Source organism: Caretta caretta, chromosome 5, assembly GCF_965140235.1.
Source record: "Caretta caretta isolate rCarCar2 chromosome 5, rCarCar1.hap1, whole genome shotgun sequence".
NCBI classification, from domain to species: domain Eukaryota; kingdom Metazoa; phylum Chordata; order Testudines; family Cheloniidae; genus Caretta; species Caretta caretta.
The window spans coordinates 122,401,112-122,420,605 of NC_134210.1; the positions used below are offsets into that span (position 1 = coordinate 122,401,112).

A 19,494-nucleotide genomic window follows, 5' to 3' on the forward strand; every position below is an offset into this window, starting at 1 on the left:
TTAACTTAATCTAATTTTAAAGTGATTTTAGTTAAACTGGTACAACTTTGTATATAGACAGAGGACCAGATTTACAAAGATATTTAGGCCCCGAAAAATGCAATTAGACATTTACTGGGATTTATAAAAGCACTAGGTGCTAACTTGGAATGAGTTCAGGGCTCAGTCTGAGGATGGTGGCTTATGTTGAATTAATTTCTTAAATTGTATAGTTTATTTTTCGAGCATAACAAATAGGAACTCCTCTGTGTTTACAAGTTGATTACTGTACAAGTTGAAAAACTGATTACTGTAACCTGCTATACTCATTAACTCTGGACAATTCCCTATCTTATGCCATGCAAGAAATGGCTAATATCTAGGCTTTCTGTGTGGAGCGACTGAGGGAGCTATGTCCGAGAAGCCTGTGCTCCCAGAAAGATCTTTGTCACCTTTCCTGTTGCCAATTCCTGATGAGTCCTTCAGGGCAGGACCTGGCAAGGGGAAGGTCTGCTGCACTGCTGAAGCTGTAATGTGAACAGGAAGCATCAGGTTTTCAGAGGGCAAGGTGTGGCTGGGCGGGATGCCCTCTGAGAGGGTATCGCTACATGTGGAAAAGACCTTGTTTACTTGCTGGAGGGCAGGGAGGGAGCTGTAGCTCAGAGGGAGATGTAGGGAGGTAGCATTGCTAAAGTACTTAAGAGGAATGACTAGTCTTCAGCGCTGTGTTGCAGAACGCTCAGAGTGGGTGTGTCCTAGGAGTCCACAATGTCATAATTTATCTCTTTGGTCAGACACTGTCCCAGCAACATGAACACAGCAGAAGAGGGTTCCCTTAGAATCCATTGAGAGGGTTTCACATTCAAATATACTAACTGGGAAAAGGACACCAAGAATTACTGGGTGAGGTTCTATGGCCTGTGTTATGCAGTATGTCAGACTAGCAGCTGCTCATAGAGGTCCCACCTGGCCTTGCAATCTTCGAAATGTGAAACATATGTAATAGAGTAAAACCTCTGAATGGTAAGTGTGATCATGAGATTTGTCAGCTCCATGGCAAATCCTATCCATCCTTCACCAGCATGATGGTGGTTACAAAGTTGGGTGCTGCTTTTCCATGAAGGTAGAGTCAGGACAAGAAACGGGACCCCTTTAGCCACCATCCCTCCCTCCCTCTGGCAGAAGCCTCAAACATCCTTCCTCCCCACGTGGTTACCAGAAATTAGCTATACATTAAACATGAGGCCAGATTATGTGAGGGCCTACGCTGGATCTGTGCACAGCTGCACTGGCCCTTAGGGAGCTTTGGGAGGCATCATGCAAGGGGCGTTGGCCTGCTGCACCCTCCTTTAAAAGGATGAAGGATGCTGCTTGTTGTGCATTTGGCTAATCTTGCTGTCCCATGTGGGTGTACCACCTTCTCCTCATCCCAGGGGGTGCTAGCAGGGATTCCTGGATTCTGTATAGGCTCTTTATATCCTTCCCTTGCCGTGCATAGCTTATGCTGTTAGGTGCCCCCCAAAATCATGAGATTTATAAGAATATAATACATTTTTGGTTCTTTTTATTTGCCTTCTTTTTTTTTGAGCTTTTCAGGGACAAATTTTCAAATTTTTCTCTGCAACCAGAAGGACTAGAAACATCCTTTTTATATTAAATGAAAGCACATAATCATATGACTCCTGGATCTGGAACTTTCAGAGAAACACGAAATTATTACGAGACTTATGATAAAATCACAGGAGCTGGCAACAATATGACAAGGTCTAGCCGCAGACTGGCACTAAACTAAATCATAGGTTCCCCTTACACTGTAAGTACTATTTTATCAGGCTATTTTAAGGATATTCTCCTAATAAGCAGAGAAGCCGCCTCCTTGCATGGGTAAGTATATATGCATATGTATAGCTCTTTGGAAGACAGAGGGTCAAATTCATCCCTGATGTAACTCAGCTGAAGTTAGTGGAATTATGCCACTGGTACATGTAGCACAGAGTGATCAATCATGTGAAAGTTACAAAACCCAATTTAAAATCTTTCCTAAATACTAAAAAAAAACCCTGCTAATAGATCCCTGTAATTATAATTTTACATGGCAGAATTGATGACCTTTGGCTAAATCAGTTGCTGAAGGCTGCCTCTGGGGTCATATATTGCTGAAAGTGGTCAAATGAACAATTAAACCACTGTTGCAGATGTGTGAGACATTTTTTCTCTTAGCCTTAGAGTAAAGAGATCAGAGGCCACTGGCAACTCATTCAACATCATAATTTATTTTGATTCTAGCTCCATAGCTGAACTAAAAATAACTTGAGCAGAGATAAATCATATAAAAATATACCCCTATGTTTGTAAAAGCTGCAAAGACCTTGCTTACATGGAAGAATAAAATGAAATAATTATCCTTGAATCATCAGAAAATCCAATAAGTTAAATTAACCTCTCCTATATTACTACTGGCCTCTGATCTGCCAACACTGGTTTCACTGCTTGAGTCCCACTCATAGCAGGAATACACCTATGAAGATTACATATAATATTGCTCAGCAGAATATCAGACTCCGTATTTTTATAAGCACCCCCTATGTTTATGTCCCAAAGCAGTCAAATGATAAATTAATGTTTTGGGGCCTTAAATCTGGAAGCTCTGCTTCTCAGGCTAACATTTGAATTTGTCGGATATTGTGAAGGGGGGACCAATTTGAAAACCAAACAGGAACATATTAAAGAAAGTATATTTCACCCTTGAATAGTTGTATTGATATATTGTTTATGTTCTTAGTATCTACAACATAGCAATGGAAGTTTAATAACAATAATAGTCGTAGTAACAATAATACAAAATTATGCATTATTATGTGCTTCCTGCTATAGGTTTTTATGACGTCATCAATGTTTGCAAGAGAATCCTGAACTCCGCTCTCAGCAAGCATTATGAAATCTTTTAGTTTATTTTATAAATGTATGTATTTCAATTTTTAAGGTTCCATATGTATTTTCTCTGGTCAAAATTCACCCCAGGTATGGAAGGCTCATATAAAACCCTCTGCAATGCTGACAATCAGCAGTGGGGTGCCTATGCAAAGGGTGTCATGAATGATACATGGAATCACAGCCTACCTTAAACAGGAAGCATTTATTAAAAAAAGCAACTGCAAACTACAGATGCAAAAAATAGGTTTCTACACTGCTTGAGTTCTGCCTTTGTCTCCTTTGTTTACCAAAGACCACACCCTGTCTGGAACTCTGAACAGCAGAGACATCTAGTGGCTATATAATATATTGCAACATATAAACAGAGTGGTGTCTTCACACCCTGCTCAGAACTCAAGTAGGCTGGCATGTAAGCAAGGGGAAACAGCAGCTTGGAGATGTGCTGGGACCACGGAATCTGCAATTACACAGATCCAGAGGCCAAGAATTCTGATGTAATATCAGCAGCTACTATTATAGCTTATGAGGGTTCTCTGCCTGGAAGGGGGAAGGGAGTTGAATCTGTGCCCCTACACCCTCATAGAATTCCCTGCATTATGTGTGGTTTTCAGCAGTTTTTGCATTTATTTTCTTAAAATATATTTTCAGTTCAACTTCAAAATGGTGACTGTCTGCTGGGGAATGGTTCTTTGGGTTCTAAGGAGAATTGTTTTAAACACAGATCAGACTGCTGAGAATCTTTTAAATGAATTTTTAAATAGAGGTTTTCAGATGAAAAAACAACAGCACAAAATATCAAATGAGACGGTGTGAGAATGTATGAAAGAAAAATGGGCCATTTCAATAAATTTTGTAGCAATGCCACCTAATGTAAACTCAAAAAATACCTCCTCTCCTGCACAAATGAAAAAAGAAAGGGAATAAAAGTGGAGAAGAGGTGTAGTAGAAAACAACCATTTTTGCAGAACCCATATAAACCAATTTGTGCACTCTCTCTCTCTCTCACTCTGCCGGCTCTGCAAAAGGTTATCTAACAAATGTTATTGCTAGGAACATGCCAAGTCTTTAACGATACTGATACACACAGGAAGACAAGACTCATATGAATTCCAGCTCCATTGAAAACACAGGAGAAAACACGGGCAAGAGCCAGCATGTCTGGGCTGGACATTTATTTATTTGTTTTGTGGGGTGAGAGGTCACTTTCTATTCAATGTGATGCTCTTGGATAGTGCTCAGTGTTTGCTGTTGTTCCACTTAATACTGGGGCTACCCTGGTCTTACGACTTGTGGTGCCCAAAGCTAGAGAGAGGATGGGAGGGATCTGGTTGTGAGGTTCGCAGTCAGTGGAGCAGATGGGGTGGACAAGACAAGTGAGGCAACAAGACTGTTTAGTAGTCACTTGCTTTGCTGGTCTACTTAAGGCTGGCCCCATCTGCCTTGAAATAGGAACTGCAAATAGGGCCTGACCCAAAGCCCATTAACAGCAATGGAAGGACTCTCACTGATGTCTGTGGGTTTTGGATCAGGCCCATACTTTGGTAAAGGTGAGTATCAGAGAGTTGTCTGGTTTTGTTGAATCCTAACACTTTCAACAGCAACGGAGTCCCAGGAGGCTATGAGCCCACCTATCTGCGTGACGAGAGAATGCCACTTTTACAAGGGCTGTTCTACAAAGCCAGGGCATGGTGACCTTCAAGTACTTCAGTTTCCCTTTTATATTCATTACTTCGCTTGTTAGGAAGCTTGCTCTATCTCGTCTCCCTGTTTGTGCCCTTGCAATGTGCCCTGTTTGTGCCCTTGCAAAATCCACGTATAAAATAAAATGGAATTCTACCCATTGCCAAGAGTACATTGTTTTTTAGTTGTAGATACTAACAAGAGAAAGATTTGCTGAAGAGAGAAAATATGTTTTTAAAATTAGATTGGGAACACACAACCCCCCCCAGAAACCTGGTAGCAGATTTCTTTTATCACCTCTGGTGCAATCCAGTGTATTGTTTATTGAGGCCCCAATTCAGCAAAGCATTTAAGCGCGTGCGTAAGTCCATCCTTGTTCAACAAAGCATGTGTAATGTTAAGCACGTGCTTAAGAGTATTTCTGAATAGAGATGAACTGTTGTCTGGAGCATTACAGGTGAGCTGCAAGACAGAAACAAATTGAAGTGTTTGTTTCCTTAATTGCGCCATTATAAAATCAGACTTGTGAACTCTTTTCACCAAATCTTTTGGTTTCTCCTGCTTGTTCTGTCAGATGCCACCTCTTTTCTCCTTTGTGAGGAGGGAGAGCTGCAGCTCAGGTTATGGCCTTGTGACATCCCTATTCAGGTCCCCAAAAGATCTTGCTGAGACCCTTCAGAAAAGAGCGAGATGTGAGAACCTGACCATTCAAATGAACAAAACCAAGCAGAAAATAGGTATGAAGATATTTTACAAACATCACAATGGGTCAGTAAAAGGGCAAAACTAATTTCTTTTTGTTGTTGCTTTGCAGTTCATCTGTACGTTGAGAGACATGGGTAGCTGAGAGCCTCATAAATAAGCGTTAACATCTGCCTGTTTTACAGTATGATGTCTTGAAATGTTAAGATTAAGTGTAAAATCCTGACCATATTGAACTCGGTGACAAATTTACTGTTGACTTCAGTGCAGCTAGGATTTCACCTGCCACTGAAGGTGTATTATTTTTTAGCTTGGGTAGATGTACATGCACTAGCTTTGATTGAGCTATCGCATTAAAAATAGCAAAGTAGCCACAGCACCACGGGCAGCCGCTCAGGCTAGGCAACCAAGCACGATTTCTTCCAAAATCCTGAGTACAATAGTGTTCTGTTCACCAGAAATTAACCTTTGTGGCTGATGGCTCATGGAAACTCCATTCGTCTGTTAGTTACAGAGGTGGTTCCCTTTTTATTTCAAGGGGTAGGGGTTAAGAACATAAGAACGGCCGCACTGGGTCAGACCAAAGGTCCATCTAGCCCAGTATCCTGTGTTCCGACAGTGGCCAATGCCAGGTGTCCCAGAGGGAATGAACAGAACAGGTCATCATCAAGTGATCCATCCCCTGTCGCCCATTCCCAGCTTCTGGCAAACAGAGGCGAGGGACGCCATCCCTGCCCATGCTGGCCACTAGCCATTGATTTCCCTATCCTCCATGAACGTATCTAGTTATTTCTGCAACAGTAGTGGCTGCCTAGTGCCTAAATTGACATGACATGGACAACTAGTACTACTTCCTTTCAGGACATAAAATTTGCCATGCCTTTATAAAAATTGGCTCAAAAAAATGATCTCACATTGATTATAGTCAGTTTGTCCCCTCCTGGAGAAAGGAGTCTTCCCTGATTTTTAAAAAGTTAGGTATGCAATTGTACATGCACAACTTAGCAAATAATTGTGCACCTGCTATGCACATGCAATCACTGTGATTGCACCAATGCCCCATAATATTAAATGGGATTTACATGACACAGCTCATTTGCTTTTAACATTTATCTTGAAATATTTGCTGTCTTCTCTAATGAATATCACAAAAACATTATGTTCAAATATTCTTTCTATTCTTGAAAAGAACAGACACTGTTTTCTTATTTCCTTTGTGCGGCTACTGGAGTCTCAAATGCCATATGTAAAATTACTCTGGTACCTTACATTAATTAGTAGCAATTTTCTAAGATACGATTCTATCATATCTTTTGGCCTACTTACAGAAAGTAGCATATCTGTACCCATTAGGGTTATTACTTTCTTGATAGATGATAATGAATGTTAAGCTTTGCATATAGGGCCTAATTTATTAGCGTGTATGTCTCCATTTCTTTGCAATGTATCATGTGTTCATTTTTATATTTTTGTACCTTACATCTTTGTTTGGAAGCTGCCCTTGATTAGTAAGAGTTGCCTCACAATGCCATTCAAGCCACAGATGAGAGTATGTATGTTTAATAGCGGACACTGTCAATTTAAAGCCACAGGGGGAAGTAATCAAATTAGACCATGCAGGTGAGATCCTTCCTCTGGCCTCTTTATGCTGGATAATAGGACTACAGCTGCAGAAAGGAGCAATAAAAGCCCTATTTCTGGCCAGGGGAGGGATTCTTCCAGTGCAGACACTGCAGAGAAGACAACCATAAGGCTATCCTTTGTAGACAACCACCCTGCGACAAGCCAGAGGCAAGACTGGTGTCCGGAGAGGTGTGTCAGAGCAGGGATCCAGCCCCAGGGCTGTCTAAGTTATACTGGGGGCCTCTCCAGCCCCTGAAACTGCCAGCAATTGAGCAAATGCAAAGGTGGCTTAAAGCTCTTCTCCTGGGCTGCAAGTGAGAGGCCCAGCACAGAATCTCACCTTGCATCTCCCATAGGAAGGTATGGGACAGTAATTAGTCGCCTTAGAGTGACAGTATTTTATCTTCATGTTTTGATAAATAAGATACCCATTTTATGTCAAATCCTGGTCCAATTGAAATCAGTGGGTGTTTTGCCATTGGCTTTGGAAAGACCAAGATTTGGCTATTTATGTTTAACCCTGGTAGGTCACCAAGCTCCTAGTTCAGGAAAGCACTTAAATACATGCTTAAATCCACCCTGTTTAGGAAGGAATGGATCTTAAATATATGCTTAAAGTTGAACATGTGCTCAAGTGCTTTCCTGTATAGGGATGCTCACCTGAATCTGGGACTAAGGGTTTGTCTGCGCTTGAAATGTTACAGTGGCATAAAAAGTTGGATCCAAAGTGGCATGGTTTAAATCTAAATGCAAAGCACATTTTGAGTAACATATTCTTATTGCAACAGTTTTGTTGAACATTTACTCTCTTTTTTCTATTTGTTCCAATTTTACAGAAATGGTTGAAGTAAAAATTATTTTCCTTACAAATTACACTATGACCATATTGAAATATTTTAATCGTTCTAGATTTTTAAAATTAACTATATTGTAATAGAACATTCTATTCATTTTTGAGGAAAATATACAGCAAACCTTTCAAAATTTCATGCTGTTATTTACACAGGATATATAATAGAGATAATTACCAGTGAAAATTTAACTCAAAAGTCATAGAATCATAGAATATCAGGGTTGGAAGGGACCTCAGGAGGTCATCTAGTCCAACCCCCTCCTCAAAGCAGGACCAATCCCCAACGAAATCAAGTCCACTTGGAACATTCTGCAAGGGTCAGGCTTCTGGGTCTGATGGGAGCAGCTAAGTGGAGTTTGCAGGGGACAGCTGTCCAAATCGGCTCAAAACTATGCTCACAAGATTTTCGAGAGCGGGGACTGAGGTTTGCAAATGGTGCGGACTTTGAGCTCATGACTCTGCTCAAATGGATTTCAGCTTCAGGCCTATTGCCTAAACCACCAAACAGCTGATCTACAGATAATGACTTTTGATAACTAATAAACTGGGCTGGATTAGAACCACTGACCTGCAGGTAAAAGATTCTGTGTTTAATCAGATTTAGGCCAGTAAGTGTGTTGGCTACATTTTGCTCTCAGCATGTACCTATGACTCCCATTAACATTAATAACAGTAAGGCACATGCAATGAGAGAAGTATATATGCCTCCACACTGAATAAATTTACTATAGGCTGTAGATTAACAATAACCCTGTATTCTGCTATTGTTTTTCAGTAACTACATATGCATGATGAAAACAACCTTTCAAGCTAAACATATAACCATTGGGGTAATACTTAACCATTAATTTGCTAAAATATCTATGTACGTGTGTAATTATTTTGTTCTGTGTTTGTACAGCTCTTCGCACAGGGAGATCCTGGTCCATGACTGAAACTCTTAGGTGCTACAGTAATACAAATTAATAATGATATTGTGATGACTAAGGCACCATAGGCATTCATGGCACTTCAAAGAATGAATAAAGACAGACAGCAATCTAAATTAAGACTCTTGTCAGGAGGAGATAACGGCATAGAACTGGGGATAGAGAAGAGGAGGGAGAAAGCAAGAATATGGAATTATGCAGTCACTAAGGAAGCCAGGGTGGGACTTTCAGAAGTGCTTAGTGATGGCCTAACTCTTCTGCAGTGGGAGTTTTGCTGTTGACTGCAGAGTTATGCCAGTGCTGAGAACTTTTGCAAATCCCACCCTAGTGTCCTATGTCTAGGTGGTTACGCTTTTTACAAAGTGAATATTGTTTGGATTTGATGTAATGAAGCCGTGAACACATCTGTATTTTCTATTAGGACTGTCAAGCGATTAAAAAATACAGTAACTCCTCACTTAAAGTCATCCTGGTTAACGCTGTTACGTTGCTGATCAGTTAGAGGACATGCTCGTTTAAAGTTGTGCAATGCTTCGTTTGGCAGCCGCCTGCTTTGTCCACTGCTTGCAGGAAGAGCAGCCCGTTGCAGCGAGCTGGTGGGGGCTTGGAACCAGGGTGGGCCGGCAGCCCCCCTATCAGCTCCCTGCTTCCCTAAGTTCCCTGTGCGGCAGCTGCCCAGCAGGCTATCAATTGCCGGCAGTTCAGCTGTCCCTCCCCCCACAGCCATGTGCTGCTCCTGCCCTCTGCCTTGGAGCTGCTCTCCAGAGCCTCCTGCTTGCTGTACGGGGATGGGGGGGAAAGGGAGGCTAATGTCAGGGTGTCTCCCTGCTCCTGCACCTCACTTACCCCATCTTCCATAGAGCAGGGGGGATACAAGACAGGGCTCAGGACGGAGGGAGCTTCCTGGCGGCAGCTGCAGTCTCAGCTTGCTGATCTACTTAACAAAGCAGTGTACTTAAAGGTGGGGTCAGCATACTTAAAGGAGCAATGTGAATCTCTCTCTCACACACAGGGTGTGTGTCTTTGTCTTTGTCTGCCATGCTGTCTCCCCTCCCTACATTTGTGCTGCCTTGTAGAGTGTGAGGCTACATTAACAACAATGAGTTAACACTTGAGGGCTCAGCCAGTTGCTAGTTCATCATTTAGCAGTAAGGCATTCCCTGGGAAATATCCCACCTCTGACTTCACCACCTCAACCAAGCTTCACAATCATCATTGCTGTGTACAGTATTAAATTGTTTGTTTAAAATTTATACTGTGTGTGTGTGTGTGTGTGTGTATATATATATATATATATATATATATTAGTCTTCTATCTGGTAAAGAAAAATTTCCCTGGAACCTAACCCCCCCTATTTACATTAATTCTTATGGGGAAATTGGATTAGCTGAACATCGTTTCGCTTAAAGTCGCATTTTTCAGGAACATAACTACAGAGAAGTGACGAGTTACTGTAATATAATACCATTTATTTAAATATTTTTGGATGTTTTCTACATTTTCAAATATATTGATTTCAATTATAATACAGAATACAAAGTGTACCATGCTCACTTTATATTTATTTTTTATTACAAATATTTGCACTGTAAAAAACAAAAGAAATAGTATTTTTCAATTCACCTAATACAAGTACTGTAGTGCAATTTCTTTATCATGAATGTTGAACTTAAAAATGTAGAATTATGTACAAAAAATAACTGCATTCAAAAATAAAACAATGTAAAACTTTAGAGCCTACAAGTCCACTCAGTCCTATTTCTTGTTCAGTCAGTCACTCAGACAAACAAGTTTGTTTACATTTGCAGGAGACAATGCTGCCTGCTTCTTGTACATAATGTCACCTGAAACTGAGAATAGGCATTCTCATGGCACTGTTGCAGCTGACGTCGGAAGATATTTACGTGCCAGATGCACTAAAGATTCATATGTCCCTTCATGTGTCAGCCACCATTCCAGAGGACATGCGTCCATGCTGATGACAGATTCTGCTCGATAATGATCCAAAGCAGTGTGGACCAACACATGTTCATTTTCATCATCTGAGTCAGATGCCACCAGCAGAAGATGGATTTTTTTTTTTTTTTGGTGGTTCGGGTTCTGTAGTTTCTGCATCAGAGTGTTTCTCTTTTAAGACTTCTGAAAGCATGCTCCACGCCTCATCCCTCTCAGATTTTGGTAGGTGCTTCAGATTCTTAAACCTTGGGATGAGTGCTGTAGCTATCTTCAGAAATCTCACATTGGTACCTTCTTTGCATTTTGTCAAATCTGCAGCGAAAGTGTTCTTAAAATGAACATGTGCTGAGTCATCTGAGACTACTAGAACATGAAATATATGGTAGAATGTGGGTAAAACAGAGCTGGAGACATACAATTCTCCCCCAAAGAGTTCTGTCACAAATTTACGCATTATTTTTTTAACAAGCATCATCAGCATGGAAGCATGTCCTTTGGAATGGTGGCCAAAGCATGAACGGGCATACGAATGTTTAGCATATCTGGCACGTAAATACCTTGCAATGCCAGCTACAAAAGTCCCATGCAAATGCCTGTTCTCACTTTCTGGTGACATTGTAAATAAGAAGCGGGCAGCATTATCTCCAGTAAATGTAAACAAACTTGTTTGTCTTAGCCATTGGCTGAACAAGAAGTAGGACTGAGAGGACTTATAGGCTCTAAAGTTTTGCATTGGTTTGTTTTTGAGTGCAGTTATGTAACAAAAAAAATCTACATTTGTAAGTTGAATTTTCATGATAAAGAGATTGCACTACAGGACTTGTATGAGGTGAACTGAAAAATACTATTTCTTTTTATCATTTTTACTGTGCAAATATTTGTAATAAAAATAATATAAAATGGACACTGTACACTTTGTATTTTGTGTTGTAATTGAAATCAATATATTTGAAAATGTAGAAAAACATCCAAAATATTTAATACATTTCAATTGGTGTTCTATTGATTAACAGTGCGATTAAAACTGCGATTAATCGCAATGAATTTTTTTTTAGTTAATCACATGAGTTAACTGCGATTAATCAACAGCCTATTTCTAATGCTAATTTATAAACTGTAATCTTCTGATAGACCTCAGGGGTGAAATAGAGGTCATCTGAGTCATTGATTGGATAGAAACACTGAAGGGAAAACCCAGGTGCTGCAGGAGGCAGAGTTGGCAAATGAGTAGGGTGTTCTTCTGCTGAGGTACTGCACCGATGCCATATCTTGTGGCTTGGCAACTGTGCTGTCCCACTGTTACTACATCAGTAGAACTGCAACAGTGGGAAAATTGAAGGAAAAGCTCAGTGCAGACACAGCTGTAAGGTGCAAAACCAAGGTCCCTTGTGAATATAAGACACTAACAATGGTGGTATTAGCCTCCGAGATCTAGCCAAATTCCCATGTAAGTTGTTTATTTTATTCCTGCCTAAATTCAGCCTGCAGTTTCAACTGTATACTTGGCTTCTTGTTGCAAACCTGTCAGGCCCTGATCCAAGCAAAACACAAATGGAATCACGTGAATAGTCCCAGTTGATTTCAGTGGGACTTAAGCATATGTTTAAAGTTAAACACACACTTAAGTACTTTGCTGGAGTGAGGTGTGCCACATGTGCTGAGCTGAAAAGGGAAGGGATTACTGTAGCTGTTTTGCTACAGAGGGATGGAATTATGCATGTGCTTTGCTGAATTGAGACCTTAAATTCTGAAGTGAAAGTGCACTCTGAAAACTGCAGGGTTTCCAACCACACTTCTCCTTTGAGCTGCAGACACATTATCCATTCTGGCTTTTTGTAGAGAAGGAAGGAAGAAGAGATAGGGAAAGAGAATATCCAGTTTTTCAGTTGGATTTTACCGGAAAGTTCAGAGAAAGGAAAAAAGGGGGCTGCTGCCTTATTTGGAGCTTGAGGTAGGGGGAAAGGGGAAACTTGGCTAAAAATATGTTTGTGTTCAGAAACATTCGGAGATGGGAAAAGTCCACTGCATATCTGTTCTAAACTAGATCACCCATCTGTAATGTAAATCTTAATTTGGTTTTGTGCCAAACATTACACTCAGGGTGCGATGGTATCAATAGATCTAACCTTTGAAAAATCTGGATGTACTTGTGTCCCAATGATCTTTGCCCTAGGTTGTTTTATTCTTTTTCTTATCCCACTTTGGCCCTCACCGAATCTATTTATCTATTTACTGCCCTCATATTGTGGCCAGTAATGCCCAATAGATGGAGGAACTACATAAATTAGGACATTTTCTTATGTGAATTGATGTAATTTTCTCTCCTATCCACTAATCTGGGCAATCTTCCCCTAAGTGTAGTGTGTTCATGCCTTCATTCGTATATGTGCCCCCCTATGGGTCTTTTCTCTTCTCACTGATTCTTCTGAAATGCAAATTCATCCTGCCAATTCTTTGAGACTTGCCCTGTGTTGCTGACTAGACCTCAGGAAACAAATTAAGGGACAGGAAAATTATTTTTAGCATTCCAACTCCAGTTGTTCAGCCATATGCTGTTGTCTGTTTTGCTTTTCACTAATTTTCTCTCTCTGTATCGCTTTTTACTGCCTCCCTCTTCCAGTCTCTTGGTTTCTGCTAGCTGTCAAGTGAAGGGATGTCACATGTTGACAAATAACGTGCCCAACACACCACGCACTAATGTGATTCTTAAATAAATCTAAATAATTTACGTTAGCACAAAGTGGGATAGTCATAAATATATACATAATCCATGTATCCATAATTATGTACATAAAACTGTTGCCCATCTTAGCCCTTGCAGGAATTAGTCGTGTTCGCTCTGAATTAATTCAGTAGCAGTGGTACAGATTATTCAGATGCTTTTGGGGAATAACAAATTATTTTGATGGAAATAACAAAACAAAACAAACAGCAAAAACTCCGCTGTATAATTATGGCAGAGAGATAACAATATCCTGAGCTCCATGGGCATACACACACACTACTACAGAGGAAAAGATCTGAAAATTCTGAACGTATTTAAACACTCTATAGCAAACTGGAAACTTCAGCTTAATGTGAAACCAATGCAGCTAAAATAAAGTGGGTTTAAATGTGAATCTAAAGATGGAAAGAAAAAATGTACCTTTGAAAATTATTTGCTGTGTTAAGTGTAATATTTTACTCTTTGTAAAGATTTTCTACCCAACAAGAATCTTGTAAACAGCTGGATGCTAGACATAATTAAAGGGCATATGGGTATGTAACCTGACAGAAACAAGGGAAATTCAGTTATTAAAATGTCCATTAAAAATAGTCCCACTGCATTGTAAAATGTGAAGCCTTTGGATATTGCGTTCGTGTTCTGCATAATTTGCTTCATTCATATGGGATAATATACAGCCAGGAAAGGAAAGGTAAATTGTTTAAGCCAGTCACTCTGCCCAGCTAGAATCTCAGAAATAAAAGCACAGATTTTTTAACAAAGCTGTGTTAGGTCTATTACTACACTAAATCAAAGGGGGAAAGAGTGTTAAAACGAGATTCTCTAGGAACTGTGGCACCATGTTTTGTGTTATCAGAGAGTGATGGCCATAGCTCACTACACACGTTATGTATTACACCTGCAGCAGATAGTTCAGACAGATCAGAAAAGGGTACCTTTGATTCACTACCATTGGCAGTATAATAAAATGGGGTGTATGTGGCAGGGGGGTGGTGGGATGTCTGCAGTCTCTAATAAGCAATATATCAACTAAGCACTGTCAGGTTTTTGTAGAAAGTTCCCTAGCATGATTTATTGCATTCATTACAGTCATGTGGGCTTCATGCTCCTAAGCCTGAAATTGCAATCATATTCTAAAGTTGATTTAAGAATATGCTTTGGCCAAGACTAACGTGCAGCTTATTATGATTAATGTAATAAAATATTTATTACATACTTCTTTTTCTTTTCTTTGTTTCTGTTTGCTGCCCTAGTTAGTGTCTCATTCCAAAGCTGTGACATACAATTAGATTTCAAATTACAAGGATCCTCATCTGTTTTTCATCTACTTCTTCATTGTTTCCCTCATTTTTACATCCTTTTTGTTCATTTTCTCTCTGCGTTTTCTAACTCTGTTTCTTATCTGCTGTCTGGAGTGCATTTAAATCAAGAGCAGGCAAATTGTGCTCTGTGAACGTGTAGCTGTGGGTCTCCCCTTGGAGACCAAGTGCATTGTTATTGGCAATGTGCCCGTTAAAATAAAGGCATCTACGCTCCCTAGTACAACACTGTGGCCCTTCTGTGGGGCGACCACATTAAAAAAAATAGTAATTTGGGGGCTATGCATGGGAATGTGTTAATCCTCTACCAGTATTGAGTGGGAACTAGAGCTCAGTCAGCCAACTTCGATTCCTGGAACAAATTATTAAACAATCAGGAATAATAGGGTGATAGGTAATAGCTAACATGGATTTGTCAAGAATAAATCCTGCCAAACCAACCTACTTTCCTTCTTTGAAAGGGTTACTGGCCTAGTAGATGAGGATAGGGGAAGCAATAGATGTGATACATCTTGACTTTTTAGTAAGGATTTTGATACAGTCCAACATGACATTCTTATTAACAAACTAATGGAAACAGTGGTCTAGATTATATTACTATAAGGTGGGTGCACAACTGGTTGAAAGATTGTACTTAAAGAGCAGTAATCAAGGTTTGCTGTCAAATTGGCAGGATGTATCTAGTTGGGTCTCCCAAAGTTCCATTATTCAATATTTTCATTAATGACTTGGATAATGGAATGGAGACTATGCTCATAAAATTTGCTGATGACACCAAGCTGGGAGGGTTGCAAGCATTTTGTAGGGGAGGATTAGGATTCAAAATGTCCATGACAAATTGGAGAATTGGTCTGAAATCAACTGAATAAAATTTCATAAAGACAAATGCAAAGGTACTTCACTAAGGAAGGAAAAATCAAATGCCCGATTATAAAATGGGGAATTACTGGCTAGGCAGTAGTATGGCAGAAAAGGATCGGAGGGTTAAAGTGGATCACAAATTGAAGATGAGCTAACAATGTGATGCAGTTGCAAACAAGGCTAATATCATCCTGGAGTGTATTAACAGCAGTGTCATATGTAAGACATGGGAGGTAATTGTCCTGCTTTACTCAGCACTGGTGAGGCCTCAGCTGGAGAACTGGGTCCAGTTCTGGGCGCTGCACTTTAAGAAAAATATAGACACATTGGAGCAAGAATAATGAGAAGGGGTTTAGAGAACCTGATTAGTGAGGAAAGGTTAAAAAAGTTGGGCATGTTTAGTCTTGACAAAAAGAGGGGGGACCGATTACAGTCTTCAAAGGGCTGCTATAAGAGATGGAGATCCATTGTTCTCCATGTCCACTGACGGTAAGACAAAAAGTAATGGGCTTAATCTGCAGCAAGAGAGATTTTGGTTAGATGTTGGGACGCATTTTTAGATATAAGGATAGTTAAGCACTAGAATAGGCTTTCAAGGGAGGTTGTGGAATCCCCATTATTGGAGGTTTTTAAGAGCAGATGAGAGAAACACCTGTCAGGGTGGGCTAGGTTTATTTGGTCCTGCTTCAGTGCAGGGGACTGGATTAGATGGCTTCGTGAGGTTCCTTCCCGCCCTACATTTCTATGATTCTATAAAGCGGAGGCTAAACGGTTAGGGGGTGGGTACATGTTCCTCCTCTTCTCTGCCCCTTTACTCCTTGCCTCTGAGGGGAATAAATGCTGTGTATTATTTATCTCATATGATCCATAGCAAACCAGGCACCCAAAAAGGCATCTTCGGTCATTCTAACCTTAGTCAATATGATCACAACATACTATATTATCATTATCATCATTGTGGTAATACCTAGAGGGCACAAACTGGGATTAAGGTTCCTTTTTGTATTTTAGACATCTTTTATGTGTATTTGGCTACCGTATGTTATCATCCTGGTTTCTAAGAATAACAGTACTGTTGTATTGCAACTTTCCAGACAATATTTTATGTGTTGTATCTAACATCTCTGTTTGTATGCTGTGAAATATAGATCCATGTTCCTAGATCTTAGATGGTCTAAAGATTCTCATAGATCATAAAGGGGTTCAAGTATTTCTATGAACTACCGCCAAGAATCCTACAGGTGTTAATAACTAGGCACAGTAAGCATTCATACAGAGCATATAAACCTCACAAGGGCTCCTGTGGTGGTTTGTTCCATGTGAATATCTTACAAATGCAGAAATAATGCATTCCATCTTCCGAGGCCAGCGATGCACACCAATACATCACACAGCAGTTGATGTTTAAAAAAAAATTAGGTATTCCCAGACAAAAACTTCATGACACTAAGCTAAGGCTCTAAATCGCTTACAGTAGCTTAAATGGGAAACACTGTAAAATAACCTTGTAGTTAAGAAACACCAACCCAAACACACAAACAGCCTCCAAATCAGTCAGCCAGAAGTGTCAATGTTAAGGTTACACTTAAAATAAAATAAAAACCACCAAAAACGTTGAAAGTACATTTCAGGCCCTGCATTCTGAGGTTGCTACTAAAGTATTGCAAACGTTGAAAAGGAAAAGCATGAATCTCCCAAATAAATAAAAGAAGGGTGGGTCAAGAAGGGGGGAGAGGAAAGTGTCCTTTTAATTTTAATTTGAGGTAGGTTGTTTTCTTCTAAATAATTAAACAGCCAGGGCCAGATCCTCAGTTTGTGTATATCTGCAAAGCTCCACAGAAGCCAAAGGAACCCTGCCAATTTAAACCAGCTGAGGATGTGACCAGTTATGTATCAGTTGCATCTACTGTTTATGGGCCTGCTCCTGTAAGGTTCTGAGGGAGTTCAGAGAACTCAGAGCCTTGTAGAGTTGGGCTTCAAATTTTGTAGCATTCATATGTGAAATCCTGGCCCCATTCAAGTCAATGGCAGGTTTGCCATTGATTTCAATGGGCCAGGATTTTATCCCATGTCTTTAAAGGGTATGTTGGTCAGGTCTGGATTTAGGGGCAAGTGACCCAGGTAACCGCTGGGAGTGCCTGGCTTGGAAGGTGCCGGGTTCGGGGTGTTGTGCATGAATAAATATAGATTTACAGTTCCTAGCGTGCAAATTATTCATCTATATGACAGGGATAAATCATGCATGCAAATTGTGCATCAAAGTTGTGAAATGGGCTACAAATGCAATAAAAAATAAGGTATTCAAAAATTTAACAAACTGTGTGGGGCAGGGGTGCGCCGAAGATGCTCCTCGCCTGGGGTGCCATCTGGTCTCGGGCCAGCCCTGATTGTGGTAAAAGTGGGAGAAAAGAACATGCTGAAAAACCAAACTACAACTAGAGTCTGCCTTAACATCTGTTCAGATGTACATACTGTAACAAATGAACAGACGACTAATGTTTATTTTAGAAACTCTTACTTTATTGAGATATCAGGTTACAAATATTCTTGTGCTCATTTACTTGGACTCGGCATTCATTTTTCTTCAAGGAAATCTGAGTATGTCTTAATTTTGGACTCATGGAAATATTTCACTTGTAATTTTGGGGAAGTTAATTGATCATAAATGTAATTTGTGTTGACCAGAAAACCTTAAGAGCCTGTGCAAATGGGTTTTAATTAAGAAATATTAGCAATCTTAGAGATTTTACATGCCATTGAAAGCACTTGATAAAAACATAAAAATATAGAGTCTTTGGCCTAAGCATTGTGGTGTTTAGAGGAGGGAAAGTTAACTGATAGGGAGAATTCCATGGCAATATAACTGACTATGGTAAAAATTCAAGCAAAATGTCCGGTGTGGGTTTTTTTTTCCTTGAAAGTGATCGTTAGCCACTGTGTTATTCCTTTGATACTGCACGGTTCAGAAGCTGTTATATGTCAAAACTGATAAATATATATTTTGCGACTGAAGCCCTTCTGCACTTTTTGTATGTATGTGTATATGGGCGGAGGAGAAGCTGCCAAGCAAAGTCAATTCTTAACAGATAGTGAGGGCATAAAAATGCCAGAAATATCATTCTACAAGTGCTGTGCTGTCTGTTATTAAAGGATGTCTTACTCTTGGAATGGTTCTGCATAGTCTCAGGCACGATTTATCAATGAGACCTCTTAGTCTGGGAAGAGGTGGTTTCCCATCTTTACAACACTGAGAAGAGAGAGTGACTTTCCAATGTTCTTTCTAGGACAGAATGAAGAGCCAGATAGCTGTCTTCTGAATTCCATGATCATAAAGGTTGCTTGTATTCTGGGTATGGCCTTGCCTGTAAATGTGACATTAGCATTTACTGTGAGCAAGTCTCTAGAATAACTGTATTGTAGTGCTAGGCACGAAACCTGCAAGGTGCTGTGTGTCGTGTTTTCAGCACGGAGTTGTGAGCACTTAGCACCACAAGGCATGTTTTTGACAGCAGGGCACGTTTTTGTTCGCTTGTATTAAAATATTCTTTAGGCAGTAGGTTTGCACTTAAGAATCTATTCTAATCAGAGAGAGAATTGGCCAGTGAACAAACTCTGGGTATGTGTACGCTGCAAATGAATGTGTAATTGCAATGCGGGCAGGCATACCCACGCTAGCTTTAACCTAGCTAGCCAAGGTAACAATAGTAGTGTAGACGTAGTGGCATAGGCTTCAGCACAGCTAACAACTTGACTATGTACCCTGGCTCTCTGGTGGGCTTGTACTTTGGTTGCTAGTCTGTGCTGAAGCCCGTCCCACCACATCTTCACTACTGTAGCTTAAAGCGATCACAGGGATGCCTACCTGTGCTGCAATCTAGGGTGACCAGATAGCAAGTGTGAAAATTTGGGACAGGGTGTGGGTGGTAATAGGC

At 40.2% G+C, this 19,494-nt stretch overlaps 1 protein-coding gene across 9 annotated transcripts in view; it reads left to right on the forward strand.

Moving 5' to 3' along the window:
- Positions 1-19,494, forward strand: part of KIAA1958 (KIAA1958 ortholog) — a 113,699-nt gene that overhangs the window by 52,613 nt on the left and 41,592 nt on the right. The gene's annotated exons all lie outside the window — the stretch shown is intronic.